The 12,647-nt window shown below is 39.6% G+C and overlaps 1 long non-coding RNA gene across 2 annotated transcripts in view; it reads right to left on the reverse strand.

The window, feature by feature from the left end:
- Positions 1–338: 338 nt before the first annotated feature.
- Positions 339–12,647, reverse strand: part of LOC126501740 (uncharacterized) — a 40,852-nt gene continuing 28,543 nt past the window's right edge. Inside the window, exon 5 of one of the 2 annotated variants that reach the window (XR_007591789.1) lies at positions 339–421. This is a non-coding gene — a long non-coding RNA (uncharacterized lncRNA). The remainder of the gene's footprint in view (positions 422–12,647) is intronic. The other variant, XR_007591790.1, reaches the window with a different exon arrangement.

Raw genomic sequence — 12,647 nt, forward strand, 5'->3', positions numbered from 1 at the left:
GTCAGATCTGACTCCTGAACATCCAGCCTGTATGTAATCAGCCACTTTGTAATCCCTGCTGGGCTTCCCATGAGTCCCTCAAACCGGGTAAGTGTGGGTCTGAGCTCTCGTGCCCGTCTCGCTTCTCTCTAATCTTACTCTTTTGTCTTTCTTGTTCTCAGAAGTGTCTCCCATGTTCACACAAACGAATTCTATCAGGAAATACTCTTAGCTCCTTCAGACGTCTCATTAACTTTTTTATACACAGTTAAACAGCGGATTCCTGCTTTACCAACTTGTGCCTCGCAACTCTTTCCATTTCTCTTCAAACCCACTGAATTTTCCTAGCTCAGAATGACATTACCTCTCACCTGAGTGACTGCCAGGCTTCCAACTCATCTTCCCAGCTTCAGGTTGCTCCCTGTTCCAGTACAGCAATGTGCTATAAAAAAGAGCAACCTTGTTAGGGCACAAGTACCATACTACGTGTCTATTACATATCTGTCACTGCGTTAGTGGTGAGTCCTAGAACCACCGTTCCAGTCTCGTTCCATAACGTATTCCTGGGAACTTGATGTTCATTATAAGGTACTTTCCAGAGTTTCTCCCATGCTCTTAGGATCTCTGCAATCTTTTGAGAAAGCTTCTCTCTGACATAAACAGTTGCAGACTATGACATGTACTTGGAAGCCTGTGTCCTGAGGCTTATGCACAAATTGGGAGACTATGTCTACCAGTTCAGATCAGCCCACATTTTGAAAGTATCACAGGAATGAGTGATTGGATGAACACAATACCAGAGTGGGTTGTTGAGGGTTTTTGAGTTCTGTATGTTTGTTAGGAGAAAAGTGTGTGTGTGTGTGTGTGTGTGTGTGTGTGTGTGTGTGTGTGAGAGAGAGAGAGAGAGAGAGAGAGAGAGAGGGGTATGAATCATATGTGTATGAATAGGCATGTGCATATATCTGTAGGTAAATGAAATTTTTTGATGAAGAAAACATTTTCTTTAGCAAGGAGAAGTGATTTCCCCAAGCAAAGTGGTTCACACAGAGCATGCCTCCGGCAGCATCATCTCCTATGCTTCCATCAAGACTCTATTGGATGACCTTCTCATAATCTCCTAGTACAGCAGAAGGTGAGAGTGAGCAGACTATCTAGGGAACTGTTTGCATGCCTCTCTGTGCGCCAAAAGACTATGTTTCCTGGAAGAACTGAGGGAGCAGTAGTGAGGTGAGACCAGCCTCGAGAACCCTTGATGACAAGGCCAAGAGCACCACTGTGGTACTCAAGGGGCCTGTGAGAAGGCCAGGGGCTGAGAAAATAGGAACAGCAATGCTAACCCAAGTCAATATCATTTTTACCCAAGATCACACAGTTGAGAAATGTGATCCCGCTTTCATTTGTGTCTTCTAATTTGTAATTCTATCAAAACCAAATCAAAAAAAAAAAAAAACTGTACTCTGGCAGTGTAGTCTTCATCTGCCATATAAGCAGGAGACAACATGGCTTCTTTAAACCCAACCTTACCTAAAATAAACTGACTGTATTACGAGACTGGTTGCTAAATCATAAAGCCTCCATTATATATAAAACAATGAGGCTTTGGTTTCATAGAGCGTTTTCACAATGGAAGCATGATTTTGTTGGGGGCTGGAAAAGGCACACACCATAGGCATTATGTAATGTGTTTATTACGGATAGTCGTGAGGAGCTGGAGTCACAGAGCACGCTGGCTTTCGAGGGTATTGAGGCATCTGTTCTCTCTAACTCTATCCTCAGCACAACCTTGTGCCAAGGAAGACAAGGGTATTAAGCAATTTGCTTAATGGCAGATCTGGGAATAAGATCCAGATCCTCTTGGGTGTGTTCAATAATTACTTGTTTATGAAGTGACCTCTTGGGGTTTCTCTGAGAGGAAGAAATAGGCGGTGACTGGTAGTCCAGCTTGCAGGCTCCCTTATGCCGGTCTAAATTAAAACAAAGTTACCCGCTTAAAACCTTTTTTGATTATGTGGTAATTTGATTCAAGAAATATCAATCCTAGTAGCCAACCTAAGTTGAAATTTTCAAGTTCACCCGTCGAAATCGCAAATTTTGAATGTGTTACAATAATTTGTTCCATATGATAGCTTTGCTATAAAGTATTTAAAACATGAGCATAAAACATAGTAAGTAGAACATGAAAATGAAAATATGAATTAAGCAGAGAGTATAAAAAGTCATTTTATCTTTCAAGTTAAAGAAGAAATAGGTAGAAGGACACCTGATAAACTTGAAAATCTGTACACTAAAATTCTCAATACTAATTATGCAATCAAGAAGTGAAAATAAGAGGGGGCTTACGTCATGCACAGGGGAAATACAATCAATAAGAAAGTCCACTGAAGACCTTTAGAGCAGGAAAGGCGGTTTCTAAGCAAGAGTAATGAGGAAATCTTAGAAAACCAATACGCCTGGCTTGTGGATGAATTTTATAAGTGATGCTTTAGAAATTAATAACTAGGGCAACGTTTCAGCAGAAATACAATTTAGCCCAAAGTTCACATAGTACAGATAGTATCACTCAAATCTGTACAGAGCTTCAAATCATACAATCTTTTTTAAAGATTTATTTTATTTTTAATTTGTGTATATGAGCATGTCTGTGTGTAGGCTTGTGTAGATGAGTGGAGGTAGCCATGAATGCCAGAAAAGGCTTAGGATATATACCCTGGAGCTGGAGTTGCAGGCAGCTATGATGTGCCCGAAAATCAAACTCAAGTCCTCCGTGAGAGTAGTACATGCTTTCAACTGCTGAGAACATCTTTCCAGACTCTGAAGAATATTTTCTCACTTCCTCATTTGAGGAAACTGAGGCCCAGATCGCCTCGCTGATATGTTAGGTTTTATCCAAGTTCACAAGAAGGCCTGCTATAACACTGGTAGAGCTCGGCAAGCAGGAAAAGGGCAGACAAATGTCACACCTGATGTCACACATCCACGGAAAAACGTTAACCCCATTATGCTATTGTGCTTCCTTATAATCGCGTACTTCTGAACGGTCAGCTCCAGATGGGCCTGGGGCAGAAGTTCAGGCAGGACCTGAAAGGAGGCTCCAACTCTTTGAACTAAAGCTCCCAGGTGCCCCTATCACCAGCATAAGGAGGAATTAGGACTGTGGTGAGCATGTCTCTTCTATCTCAGAGATTGTCCACAGTGCTGTGGGGTGGGAGGGGATGACAGAACAGATAGTCCATACCTTTTGATGATTCTTTCTCTACTTAACTGGTACCTTTCCCTTTTCAGGACTATGAGTAGAACTTTCTATAAAATTTATATAGAATTTGGGGTGATGAAGGATGCTTAAAAAAATTCCACACTACTTCAGAACTGAGAATAATAAATGGTTGTTTATTTAGGGGTAGACTCACAAATCAGAATCCTCTGCTGGAACAGACAACAGCAACAGCAACTGAATCAGCAGCCGGACGCAGCTTTACATTGGCATAAATAGTATAAGAGGCCATGCCCCTGTGGGCGGGTAACTTAAAGGCTACTGGCTGTAGGATTTTCTACAGCATTGGGGGGGTCTTTAAAGCAGTTCCACATACATAAGAAGCTCACTTGATCCTTCTAAGATACTCATAACAAAGAAATCACAAGTTTCATCAAGCACAAGAGGAATCCAAAGAAAGGAACTCAGCATCCCAAAGTGAGGAGAGTTTCACTCCACTCTGTATACCGTTGCACACTCAATTAACTACACACTGCTTCATAATTTAAAGCATGGCGGACATCACACGGCAGCATGCTCCAAACACAAGAACAGTGATCTTATTCAAGATACGTGGCCTGGAGACTTCAGATACATCTGAGGCAAATGAAGTTAAGATTCCAAATGCCCTAGCAAAGATACTAATGATGAGCACAGTCTGTTCGGGCTGCCTTGACAAAACACCTCAGACTGTCTTAAACAAAGGAAGTGGACTCATTCAAAGTTCCTTAGGAGCGATACTCAAGGTCAAGGTGCTTCCCATTCAGTCGCTGATGAGAGTCCAACACCTGGCTTTCAGGTGAAGTTCTCCTTTTTAGGGTCTCTTATAACCATCCCAAGGTGTTTGCTTAAGGTTTGAGTACCCACTTCAGTGTGTCTTTTTCTCTTCTTAGAAACAAATGTATTGATTGATTAACAGTCCAGGCTATCTTTGAGCACACAGTATAACCCAGCTGCCTTTGAATTTGTGGTAACCCTCCTACCTTAGCCTCCCGAATTCTGTGATTACAGGTATGAACGACCAGGCTCAGCTTCTATTTTTTTTTTAATCTTAACTGACATGAAAACTTTAAAAATACACACATTAATGGAACATTTGACACATGTATATACATGTATACATGGTATAATATCTAAGCTATCTAAGTTAAACCAACGCATCTCTTCAAACATTCACCAACCCTTTATGACAAAATCCTTCCAAATCCTTTCTTTTATCTCTGGACAGCATCCAACTCACTAGTCTCCCTACAGTGACTCTACCATATTGTACCACATCCAAACCTCTTGCTTATAGCATACTGTAGCCCAATAGCCATTGTCTTCCTCCCTGCTAGTCTCTCCAGCATCTGGTAATTACCCTTCAACTTTCAAGTTCCAGATCAAGGGTTTTAGATTCAATACAGGTAAGATCATCAACTACTTATCTTTTTATGCCAAGTCTAATTTAACATAATAGTCTCCAATTCAACTCATTTTGTTAGTAGCAATACTGCTTCATCCTTCACTCACTGAGTAACATTCCATAGTCAATATGTACCACTTGTTTTTATCTATTCATTAGTTTACACACACCAGCTATTTCCATATCTATTATGAGTACAAATGAACATTATACAAATATATATATACATACATGCATGAGTATATATATACATATATATATTATACAAAACTTATTGTTTTGAACTATACACTTCCTCTTTTCATGTGGACATCAGCTTGAACAGATTATACCATCTCTCCCTATGATTTCATTTCAACTTGGTTTAATGACACCACAGGGAGTAGCACTATTAGGAGGTAAGAATTTGGTGAAATAAGTGTGGCCTTGCTAGAGGAAGTGTGTCAGAGTTGGGATAGGCTTTGAGGTCTTCTATGCTCAAGCTATGCTTCATGTGGCACATAGTTCACTTCCTGGTGCCTGAGGATCAGGATGTCAAATTCTCATCTCCTTTTACAGCACATGTCTGTCATGATGGTAATGGGTTGAAATTGTAAACTATCTCCAAATAATTTTTTTCTTCATACAAGTTGCCATGGTGCCTATTCACAGCAATAGAATCTCTACCTAAGACACCATGTCTCCATGGGGATACAAAATTCAATATTTCATGTTGAAAGTACACAAATCAAACTCCAACATTCATCCAAGATCACAAGTCCATTACACATACAGATTAGATACATCATCCTTTTGTTTGATGGTTTCATAATTCATGGAAACATTCTGATCAACAGGAGCTAATATACCTTAAACACGCAATGAGGAAGATGTTTTGTAAAAGAAAGATGTCGTGGCTAGATGGACCAATGCTGAGACAGGACTGTGGCTGACTTATCATTTTCTTCAGCATCAAGGATCTTAGTAGGGCTGATTAAATACAGAAATACTCATATCCCACAAATATCCAATTACACATGAAAAGCTTTACGTTTTGAATTCAACTACATAAAACTACAAAAACCGTGCTGTGACAATACATATGCACAGCATTTTGCAAAGACTGAATACAATTGCTGTTGTTGTGTACAGCATTGGCTCTGAGAGCAGTAGGCATCTTATTCAATGATCAGTCAAACCCACAAAGTTAAAGGTTTCTGATTAAGGGAATAGAAATATTTTTTCCCTGGAGGTTTTCTTCACATGTTTTCAAAAATCACTCTTGCCTATCACCTCATATCAGCGACATCAATATCTGTTGGTTCTGAGAAAGAACTGAAAGCTGGTTAGTGCTTCTCCACTCCAATAACAGCACATTCACAGAGTTACACAGTTGTGCCCAGAAACACTATTATTTGAGAAAACAAATTAGTATAGACTTAATCACAGATTCAGAAAACGAGGCCAGAATCATTAACACATTCAATCCATTGCAAAACCCAAGCCCTTTAGGATGCCCCAAGAGAAAAAAAAAAATGTCACAATGCCCTTCAGGGAAGTAGTGACTTGCGCCAACTTTTGCCATAAGAGAAACTTGGCAGTATTTGGAGTCGCACCAGGAAAGTCTGTCATCATGATTAACTACTTCTCATCTACTAAAACATGCCCAGATGGAGAACCCGCAGCATTTATCTTTATACTACTTGAGAGGCACAGAGAAAAGAGGACAATACCATAAATAACTTTTTTTTTCCGTTCAACGCTGCATCTTTATTCTTGAGCACTAGCAAAGGAACAATAGAAAAGGGTACCATGGGAATAAGGGATCATTTTCCATTAAACTTCATTCAATGTAATTGAAAACATACGAGGCTACAGTGTCAGGGAACTATTGCCAAAAGATTATATTTAAAAGTAGCTAATTTCACATCTTAAAAAAAAAAAGTTCACTTTCAAGTACTGTTACTAAATCAGTTCATTAGGTAACATTTACAGGTCAGAGACTATGTAGACTCACACGAGGAGACAAATGTCAAAATAATGAATTGAAAGAGTAGCATTTTTCCTGGGAAGCGTTCCGTGGATTTTTACGCCGATAACGTGAATGACACAATACCCACCTTCGCAGAACTGCACCAGATATAGAGCACGCTGCTTTGTAAATAGGGAGCAGGACAAGCATCTGCCCTGGGTTTAACTCATTGTTGCTCTAAAATGCGTATTAAGTATAACATCAGTGGGTCAGCTCCTTTTATCCCTAACCTGTCATTCAATACCATAATTTTAATTCATTAACTCAATTGTTTACTATCACAGATACTTCTCATTTTTACTACTATCCCATTGTATACATTAATAAAGGCAAATTACCTGTAACCTGCATTTTCTCTCTTCCTCTCCTCCTTGCTTCCTTCCTTCCTTTCTTCTTTTTTTTATTTTTTTGCAGAAGGCCCTGGCAATCCCATTTAAAGTCTTTTAACCTATTCTCTTCATGGTATTAGCAGAGGCAGAGCCTTCTGGGCTTCATAACGGAATAGTACCCTTTCATCACGCTGAATGGTTTATTAGACCCTGTTGGTACTGATGATTTAGTTTTACCACAGTAAGGCCACCACTCCAGGGCTTCCCACTCTGTTTCGGGACCCCTCTGTCATTTTAATGTTTAGGGTTTTGTTTATTTTCTTGTGAAATGGTCTTTCATTTAATTTTAGCATTATTTACATTATTTATTATTGGAAGACAAATTGAGGGTGAGAGGGTTGAGAGCAACGCACTGGAGTTCTGAATCACTGAAATCTGGAGCATTCCGGCCTACCCCGGGAATTCCCAGGCCCTCGGAAGTCATCACACACGGCTCCTGCTCAAATGAGCATGGCTGTTCTGTTACAGAGGCAGAAGGAAGAGCGATGCTTGCTTACTCAGTTCCGTTGGAAACAAGGACGTTGCAAACCCAGCTGCCCTTCCGCACTTGATGGGTTTGCCTTCATTGCTTTTCCAATTTCTAGTAACTGTGATGGTAAAGGCAGAAAATATTCCAGGCAGAGCTGGGGACGTAAGCATGCAAATTGGAAAGAGATGAGCCTCATGTTCCCTGTCTGTCAGTCTGTCTTTTGATCCCCTTTGAAATCTTGGGCTCTTCTCTCCTTCCATTCTGATGAGATCTGGCTCATTCATGGTCCTATGGTCACTACCTTTCCCTCTATTCTGGAGTTTCTCTGGTTTCTCTTCTCTGCAATCCTATGGGGACCCAAGAGCTTCCAAGATGCCAGTGGACTCAGTCTCCACATGGTGTAACTCCGTATGGTGTAACTCCTCCATATGGTGTGACTCCTCCATATGGTGTGACTCAATATGGTGTAACTCTCAGCTGATTCATTTTGTGAAACTTGCAGTTGGTTTGACTTGATTATGCTTGCTACTTCTATCTCTCTAAGATGGATGTAAATTGGGGAGTAATTCAGCGGTAGAGGATGTGCTTAACAAAGTAGCCTAATCCCTACTATATACATGTAAGTTGGTAATATTAATAGTAAAAGAAAAGAAAATGGCTTTGAATTCAAACAAGTTTTCCTTTTTTACTCACAGTGATATCCAAAGTATAATAACAAATCTAGTGAAAGCAAGAAGTTTTTCTAAAACGCAGGGTAGAGAAAGCATTGGGCTAGAGAGATATCTCAGTGGTTAAGGCATTTGCTGTTGAAGTATTCAGACATGAGTTCGGATCCCCAGATCATATGTAAATTCAGAGCTTGGTATCACACGCCTATCACTCTGCTACTGGGGATCCAGAGACAAATCCATGGGTGTCGCACTCCGGCTAAGCTAATCAAACTATGAGCACCAGAATCAGTGAAAGGCTCTCGCAGAAAAAAATTAGGTGGATAAAACTTGAGGTAGACATCCCAGTGTCAACTTCTATCTTCCAGGGGCAAGAACACCTACATGCGTACAGACAGACAGACAGACACACATGAGTGCTTGTTCACATGGATATCTTGGGATTTTTTTTTTTAGTCTACTTCTGAAATCAAAAGAATCTTTTTAAAAAGATTTAAGGGTCAGTCAGTGTAACTAAAAAAAATTGCTGTCATTTTTTAAAGTTACTTATAAAATCCAAAGGTTAGATCGCACCTGCCTCATTCTTAACATGGGCATTAAGGCAAGGGATTTAATTAGAGGTGACGGGAAACAATCACAAAGACGTAAAATGTAAAATTAATTATACTGTAAAGAGTAAAAAACAAAAAATCCTCAGTACTTATTAGACAATTGAGTAACTTTGCTGAGGATTAAGTTTATCTGAACTTTGGGAACTTCAAAGCCCTTGGAATGTGGAGAAAATATTTCTGGTTTTGATATTATATTCATATCATCTATTATTTACCTCTTCCCTTTGCAAACTTCAAACCTTGCCATGTACCTCCCCTTGTACCCTTTCAAATTCATGGCCTAATTTTTCATTAATTGCTATTATATTATACACACATATATATACATATTCCTAAGCACAAAAGCACAGCCCGCTCAGTCTGTATAGTGTTATTTGTATGTATGTTTTCAGGGCTCACTGTTTAATGTTGGATAGGCTATTGGTGTGCTCTCCCCTGGGGAAGACTATTTCTCCCACCCCCAGCATTTCTTAGTTGTCTGCACTTATTTGTCTAGGGCTGGGATCTAGTGAGATGTTCCCTTTCCTTGTTAATGTGACTCTTGGTGTAATCTCTCTTCGGGTCTTGTTTAGGCAGCCATATTGTTGAGACATAGTAGTGTCCCTGACATTTCTAGGAAATGCAGTCTCTTAGCAGATTTCCCATTGCACTGGCCCTTACAATCTACCCTCGCTTCTGTGATGTTCCCGGAACGTCAGTTGTAGGAGTTGTGTTGTAGATGTAGCTATCAGCTGGGGCTGGGCACCACCAGATCATTTGTTCTTTATATTTTGATTGGTTGAGATTTTCTGTAATGATCTCTGTCTGTTGCAAACAGAAGCTTCTTTCATGAGGGATGAGAGCCACACTTATCTGTGCATATAAGGATAAATACTTAAAATGCAGCTAAGAATTAAGCTGCTTTAGTAAAGTGGCAGTTGTTGGTCCTTCTCCAAGATCCATGAATTTAAAAACTCCAGGTAGTTAACTAGGTGAAGTTATTGGTCTGGCTTTGTAGATCACCAAATCCCAAATTTGAGTATAAATCAATGAAGAGCAATGAGGCTGAATTCTTTGAAATTTAGGCAGCCTACAACTAAAGCCATTCCTGTGCTATAACCAAATGAACCCCATCCAAAACCAAACCTCTGCATTTATAAACTTATTCTATGACCAAAAGGAATGAAACAACAATAAACAAATTCCATGACTACTTTCTTTCTACTGTGCAAATTTTTGCTGGCAGGTTCTCTATTAAAAAAAAAAATCTTTCAATTTAGGGAAATTAGTGCAAAGGTCAGAAGTTAATACCATTTATGTAATGAAATCTACAATCACCATTATTGTCTAACTGACTTCAGGAAGTAATCCATAATTCGTCAAGAATTTCTTGTTCATACCCAGGAATCTTAGCATTCCATCTACAGACACAATAGCATTCATTTCCTCTTACTTGTCTTCAGTGTAGCTGGAATAAACTAATGGCACTGGAATTTAAAGTGTGCTGCAAATGAATTTTCTCCAAATATGGACTGATTACAGTGCAAAGTTTCGTGTATTCTTTTAATAGCTGAATTCCCTAATATAACAATAGGATAAACAGAATTCAAATACTTCACCCTCTAAAGACCAAGATCTCCTCATTCTAAGCCATAATCAGTCTCACCAAGAACAAACCATAGTCAGTGCAAGAACCTAATAAGATGCTTAAATAGCTAGCATGCATCATTCAGCAAGCTTTACTTGAAACAAATACTCAAAGCAATCGCCCCCGAACTACAAAATCATTTCTGGTTTCTTATGGATAGTTGAAAATTCATCTTTGGTCTGAGCTTAAAGCTTTACAATGCAAACAACCAAAGAACTTGAGATTCTGATAGAATACATCCTCCCAGATTCTATCATGCGGTGAGAGGTGAACCTATCAGCAGAAACTGAGTAACACTGTAATGATGCATCAAAACACAATTCTTCATGTGATTTGGGTTTCGGCCCAAGGATAATGACACCCTTCTGTGTGAAACAGCCCAGAAGTCAATTCTAAACTCCCGGGCGGCAGCAGGCATCAAGATGGCCTCCTGAAAGTCTTTGTTTATCGTCCTATTTACTTTCAGCCTCTGGCAGGAAGACTGGCTTGTACGCAGAAAGTACCTGGGAGACATCTGATACATGCATAAGCACACAAAGCAAGTCACTGTGCAAACATTTTGGTTAGCCGTCTTCATCCTGAAGTGATGGGAGGCTTACTCAAATTCCATGTCCTTCCAACCATGTTCTCCCAGTGCACATCCATGTTGAATGTGAGAAGGGAAGTTGACTGACCAAAGGCATGTAAGAAAGAAAGCATCTCACGCAGCAGACTGGGCCCAGACTTCGGAGGGTAAATTTTAGAATTTTACCAACACACAAACCTTTTGAAAGCAGCATCAAGTCTCAAAAGCCAAGAGAAGGGATTTCAGCCTGTTAATTCCCAGAGTAAATTCCTGTTACTGCTCCCCCAGGTCACAGAGCACCCACGGATTCATCTGCACTACTTTCTCATGTTCTCCAGAGAAAAGAAAAAAAAACATTCATTTTGGTCTTAAGAAGAAAACTGGAGTCAAAAACACAGAAATAGTAGCTATGATTTATAGCGGTGGGCATGGTAATGGATGTGGTGTAAATGATAGGTGAAGTGTTGATTTTAAAAGTCAAACCCACTTCATTTTACCCTGGTGACACTGCTCTGCCTTCCAGTGGTCTTGAACAAGTTGCTCAATCTCTAGGTTTCAATTTATAAAGTGGGCATAGTGGCAACACTATAAGGTTGGGCAATGTTAAATATCCAGGCTCCTAACAGTATACAATACTTCCCACATGCAGTGTGTGTGTGTATATATATGCGTACATGTGTGTGAGTGCATTGTGTGTGTGCATACATGTGTGTGTGTGTGTGTCGCTAGCAGCAATTGAAAATAGTTGTTCTACTTCACTTGCACTCTTAATATAGAATTTCAAAGCAAAGATGTGTAGAAAAAATAGATATACTTGATAGGAAAAACAGACATCTGGGTAAATGTTGGGACTATTTATAAAATATGTTTTTAACTGATAGCATAACAAATGGAAATACTTCAAATACACTGCATAGTCCTCCCACAGTATATTTCATATCCACCTAGCCTAACATGTTATGATTAATTCTGAGTACCTATAATATAATCTTAAACTCTACTGTGACAAGTCAGAAAAATGAAGGACTTTTTTTTAAAAACCTAGCCTTTCATAATTTAAAATGTAACCTTTTGGTTTACATGATGCCTGCAAGCAGTGACATAGCTGTTGACAACATTAATATCACTATTTCTGTCACTAAAATCTATAGCAAATACATTAGCAGCCACAAATGGAGGTAGTTTTTCAGAAAGCTTGCTAATTGCATGGCTGCTGTGAACCCAGTTCTACAGTGTTGATCCTTAAAAGCCTCAAGCTGAGGAGGGAACACAACCGCTGAGAAGGTGTGTAGACAGGTGGGTGGTACAAGAATTTGTTCAGGGATGACATAATATGTTCTCGTTATTGGTACCGTGGAGGGATTTGTCAAACACCCTAAATTCTAGTCAGAAAGCAATCAAGTGTGAGCATGTCTGCCTTAGATGCAGAACCCAGAAAGAACTGGAATTCTGTTCTTTGTGAATTTGCTGCTACCTTCAAGCTACCAATTCTCTACAAGGCAAAGAAGTCTCTTTATTTGCAGTGCATGAGAATGGTCACAGGATGACCTGCCAGAAAAGAGATGCTGGGATCCAGACCCCAGCAATATTCACCTCCAGAGTCCACACTTAGAACCACCATGCAACACTAATATTTATTTAAACATCAGCTTCTCTACCTCAAAATGCAACTT

This window comes from Alexandromys fortis, unplaced genomic scaffold (assembly GCF_014885135.2).
Source record: "Alexandromys fortis isolate MF-2015 unplaced genomic scaffold, M_Fortis_MF-2015_v1.1 scaffold_5, whole genome shotgun sequence".
NCBI classification, from domain to species: domain Eukaryota; kingdom Metazoa; phylum Chordata; class Mammalia; order Rodentia; family Cricetidae; genus Alexandromys; species Alexandromys fortis.